We start from the raw sequence: 5,838 nt of genomic DNA on the forward strand, positions 1-5,838 counted from the left end.
TCTCTGTGTGTTTTTTCCCACTTATTTGATTAAATGTTTTTTCACTAATGACTTGATTAAAAGAAGCAATGTTAAAACAAAAGGGGTGGGCCCTGGGTAGACCTGGGAAGTTGTGCTGGGGTAGATAAGGGGAGTGGGGGCCGAGGCAGGTGAAGGAAGTGCTCTGGGAGCATGATCAGCGGGTGGCAGGGCAGGTGGTTGCACGAACCTCCTTCAGATGAATGGACATCTGTCAGGATTATATGAGGAGCCTGGATGATGAGCTGGAGGATGATCAACCAAGGGAATGGTGGATGATGTCACCAGGAGGGCCAGCAATGCCCTCGTCTCATGGCAGGAGCCTCTGTACTCACCACTCTCACTAAAAGAAACCTGAAGGTAATAAATGCTGAGTTAGGAAAGATATAAGGCTATATGGATAACTTAATATCATAAGCTGACTTCTTCAGAAGGTCAGAGAAACTCACCTCCGAGGTGAATGGAAGAGTTTCCACTTTCCTTAGCGTAGGATGAAATGATGCAGGATTTGAATATACATGCGACTTCCCTGGTGGTCCAGTGGTTAAGACTTCACACTCCCAATGCAGGGGGCCTGGGTTCGATCCTTGGTCAGGGAACGAGATCCCACATGCATGCTGCAACTAAGAGTTCGCATGCCACAACTAAAAGATCCCCCCATGCCACAACGAAGATCCTGCGTGCGGCGACTAAGACCTGGCACAGCCAAATAAATAAATAAACTGGTGCTTCCTAATCTTTCCCCAACCGCAGGTAATTCACATTTGTACCACCCAGCATTACAGTCATAAATCTGTGGTCAGGGCCCAGGATGTGTCTGAATATCCTGGGTGGAGGGTTGTGAGTGGCAGAATGATGGCCCCCAAAGATGTTCACTGCTAATCCCTGGAACCTGTGAATATGGTACCTCACGTGGCCAAAGCGACTTTACAGATGTGATTACATTAGGATTTTGAAACGGAGATAATCCTGGATCATCCCAGCGGACCCAGTGTCATCACAAGGGTTGTTACAGGAGGGAGACAGGAGGATCTGAGTAAGAAAAGAAGATATGGTGACAGAAGCAGAGATTTGAGTGACGCAGGACCATAAACAAAGGAATGTGAGGGGCCTCTAGAAGCTGGAAAAGGCAGGGAAATGGATTCATTCCCTAGCGCCTTCAGAAGAAATGCAGTACTGGCAACACCTTGATTTTAGCCCAGTGATAGACTTCTGATCTCCAGAGGGTAAAATAATAAATCTGTATTGTTCAAGCCACTGGGTTTGTGGTAATTTGCTTCTGCAGTAATAGCAGGGGGTGTACATGATTTGAAAGTTTCCACCAATGGATACTGTACCCAAAGGGATGGTCTATCCCTCCAGGAAGCACTGGATCTGGGAAAGGGAGAGGGGACAGGCACTGTGCCTAGGGTTGGCAAACCGCAAGGAACTAGGGGCTTGGAATTGTGTGGAATGCTTCTCTGTTCTCACAGAAACATGGAGATTGCATAGGAAATTCCAACAGTCTGGAAGAGTAGGCTGCTCAGACTTTTTGGTGATCCTGGGACTTAGACTTTTGTCTGGTGGAAAAGGGTGCACATGTATCCTCTGGGGCAGAGGCAGCTGAACTTGTAGAAATGGATGAGGATAGTAACTGGGAGGTAACTGGGAGAATGAGTCAGCTGAAAGCTGGAGAAAGTGGAGAAGGGTCCCATTCACAAAGTAAGATGTGGCTTTCCGCTGCCTCAGATTCCTAGATCACAGAACATAGAAACAGCCACCATTATGGTTCCTGTGGAGCTGGAACTTAATGAAAGCCAACCAGTGGATACTTAACCACTGCGCACCAGGGAAGCCCACTGTGGTAAATCTATTAAGTGGAGTTCTCACCTGGTTGCACATTAAAGGACTCGTGCCTAAGAAAAACTGTATAATGTAATCAACGTGGGAAGTCTTTCACCTGGTGCTCCCAACTTGTTGACATTACATAATTCGTACTAGAGAGAGACTCCATGAATGTGTATGTGGGAGAGCTTTCAGCAGGAGGTCTTAACTAATTAGGCATCAGAAAACTCACACTGAAGAAAAACTGTTCTGTTGTATTTGATGTGGGAAGTTTTTCAGTCACATCCTTGATTTTAATGTGTATCAAAGAAAGAATAATGCAGGGACTTACCTAGTGGCACAGTGGTTAAGAATCCGCCTGCCAATGCAGGGGACATGGGTTCGAGTGCTGGTCTGGGAAGATCTCACATGCTGCAGAGCAACTAAGCCTGTGCGCCACAACTACCAAGCCTGCTCTCTATAGAGCCCGTGAGACACAACTACTGAGCCTGAGTGCCAGAAATACTGAAGCCCGCGCACCTAGAGCCCGTGCTCTGCAAGAAGAGAAGCCACCTCAATGAGAAGCCCGCACGCTGCAACGAAGAGTAGCCCCTGCTCACTGCAACTAGAGAGAGCCTGCGTGCAGCAACAAAGACACAATGCAGCCAAAAATAAATAAATAAATAAATATTTTTAAAAAAGAATAATGGAGAGAAGCCTTATGAATGTAGTTAATATAGGAAGTGTTTCCTTCAGAGGTCTGGCTTTATTTCACATCAAAGAACTCACATTGAAAAGAAAGAAGCCTTAGGAATGTAATCAGTGCAGGAAATGCTTCAGTTGGAGTTCTCACTTTGTTACTCTTCCGAGAACTCACACTGGAGAGGAATCTCATGAATGCCATAAGTGTGAAAAGTCTTTCCACCGGAATTGTCACCATATTGGACATCAAAGAATCCATACTGGAGAGAATCCGTATAAATGTAATCAATGTGGGAAATCTTCAGACAGAGCTTTTATCTTATAGTGAATCAGAAAATTCATAAGGGTGAAAAACCATGAGGGACTTCCCTGGTGGTGCAGTGGTTAAGAATCCACCTTCCAATGCAGGGGACACAGGTTCAGTTCCTGGTTGGGGAATTAAGATCCCACATGCCTGGGGGCAGCTAAGCCTGCACACTGCAACTACTGAGCCTGCGCTCTCTAGAGCTTGAGTGCCACAACTAGAGAGAAGCCTGCTCCCGGCAACAAAGATCTGGTGTGCTGCAACTAAGACCCAACACAGCCAAGTAAATAAATATTTTAAAATTTTTTAAAATAGGGGCTTCCCTGGTGTCACAGTGGTGTAGAATCTGCCTGTCAATGCAGGGGACACAGGTCTGAGCCCTGGTCTGGGAAGATCCCACATGCCACAGAGCAACTAAGACCGTGCGCCACAACTACTGAGCCTGTGCTCTAGAGCCCATGAGCCGCAACTACTGAAGCCTGTGCTCCACAACAAGAGAAACCACTGCAATGAGAAGCCTGCACACCCCAACGAAGAGTAGCTCCCACTCACTGCAACTAGAGAAAAAGCCCGTGCACAGCAACGAAGACCCAACACAGCCAAAAAGAAATAATAAATAAAATAAATTTTTTAAAAAAACAAAAAACTTGAATGTACTGCGAAAAAGCCTTCAGCAGACCATCTGACTTATGGAACACCAAAGAATTCATAGTGAAGGAAACCTTATGAATGTAATCAGTGCAGAAAGGCTTTCAGATGGTGCTCTCCCCTTGCTGGACATCAGAGAACTCATTCTTGAAGAAAACTGTTAAACAACAGTTTTTAGTGTAATGACATATGGTCAATCTCTGCTCTGCAGCTGCTGCATCTCTAGTGGCAGAGAATATCCCTGCTGTCTTCTCTCTGAGAACAGCCAAAGGCAGGCATTCCTTTCCTTTCATGACACCAAGAGAAAGAAAAGCTGGTTTGGAAAGCTAAAAGCCCACAAAATGGGAAGGAAAGGGATGTGTGAGCAGTGCGTGGGAGTGGCGCCCCCTGGAGTTTTGTGAGGGGCTGCCCAATGGGGCAATGTTTTGTTCCTGGAACTAGGAGCACACCCAAGCCTGCGGGGGTCCAGCTGATCGAAGGTGAGCTAGTCAGCAGTGTTCCGTCTGGTCCTGGGTAGGGTGCTGGGCTTCTTCTGCCTGCAATATTCCCTCATCCATGTGAGACAGAGTGGTTCCTGCCAGTGGCACCAACACTCAGCTTTTACACCCCAACTTTGAGGGCTCCCCCAGTAACAATGAGGAAATTGATCTTCCAGAGAAGAGGAGACATGGCTTAGACCAAACCAGGAGTTGAGGGAATCTAGGATTTCCAAGTCAGTCTGGTCTAAAACCGGCAGATATTTGAAAACAGACAAACAAACAAACAAACAAAAAACACAAGCTCTGCAGCAAGATGGCCTTGGTTCAAATCTGGGCTTTGTGTCTTACCAGCTGTGCCTTTCGAGTTAGTTACTTAACCTCTCTGTGCCTCAGCTTTCCTATCTGTTCCAAGGGGAAGTTCATATAGAGGCTATCTTATACGGTTGCTAAAAGAACTGAGTCAATACACATGTGTGCTTTACCAGGCTGGTAGTCAGTAAGTCCTTAATCTATTACTGTTGTTATTACTATTATTACTAGCTCCTCTTTCAACACTTGACAATTTATAAGCACTAAATAATAATAGAGAAAAACCAGAAACACCCTGAAAAACAAAGGCAATGAGGGAAGACCAGCACTACTAGATAGTAAACTGTATTATGAAGCATCTATTTAAAGTTGTAGTATTGGCACATGAGTAGATAGACATATTCAACAGAAAAGAAAATCCAGAAGTAGACTCAATTACACATGGAAAGTTAGTGTATGATAAAAGGAGCACCTCAAACAGTGAGGAAAGACTAGACAATTTTGCTAAACTACTTAGTCTACCTGTGGCAAAAGATAAAATGAAATTCATTCCTCACACCTTGCACTAGGATGAATTCTGAGTGGATCAAAGATTTAAATGTAAAATATGAAGCTATACAAGTACTAGGAGAAACATGGGTGAATGTTCGCAAAACTTGAGACTATTTCCTACCCATGAATCAAAATCCCGAAGCAATAAAGGAAAATACTGATAAATTTGATGGTGTAAAAATAACCGTTTGCATGAAAAAGAAACAACAACACCATTAGCAACATAAAAAGATTACAAACTGTGGAAAATTGCAATTTGCAAGGTTAATATTGCTAATAAGGAACTTCCAAAGCTAGAGTAAAAGACCAACAACAAAAAAAAAAAACGCTAAAATATGAACAGTTCGCAGAACAAGAAATGTAATAGTTCTTAAACGTATTAAAAGATGCTCATAATTAGAGAAATTCTCACTCATTAGAGACACACAAATTAGAACTGTATTGGAATACGATTTTTTACCTATCAGATTGGCAAAGATTCAAAAGTTTGGTGCCATAGCCAGCTGATGAGACGGTGGGGAACACGTCCTACCATACATTGTTAGCGGGATGCAAAACGTATAACCTCAAAGGACAGGAATTGGGCAAAATTAAAAACACATTTATCCTTGACCCGGTAATCCCACTTCTAGAGATCTATTCCAAATACACACTGCCAAAAATGCAAAATGACGTAGGCACAGGAGTATCCATTGCAGCACGCTTTGTAATAGTAAAACACTCAGTACAGCTTACATGTCATCAGTAGGGGGCTGGTAGAAGGAACTGTGGTCCTGCAACACAATGGTGCCCTAGCAGCTGGCAGAGAGTGATCGCCCGCCAAATCATTAGGTATAAGCAACGAAGTACATCAGAGCACTATGTATGGTATGGAATATTTTACCCAAGGAAGAGTGTGGGATACACGTGCAGAATGTATTTGCTTAGATACTTTTTTAAATGGAAGGATAATCCAAAATTAATATAAATGATTACCAGTGGGAGAGGGCAGGGATAGAGGGAGGAGCAGCCAAAGAGGCTAGG

Source organism: Tursiops truncatus, chromosome 19 (assembly GCF_011762595.2).
Source record: "Tursiops truncatus isolate mTurTru1 chromosome 19, mTurTru1.mat.Y, whole genome shotgun sequence".
NCBI classification, from domain to species: Eukaryota; Metazoa; Chordata; class Mammalia; order Artiodactyla; family Delphinidae; genus Tursiops; species Tursiops truncatus.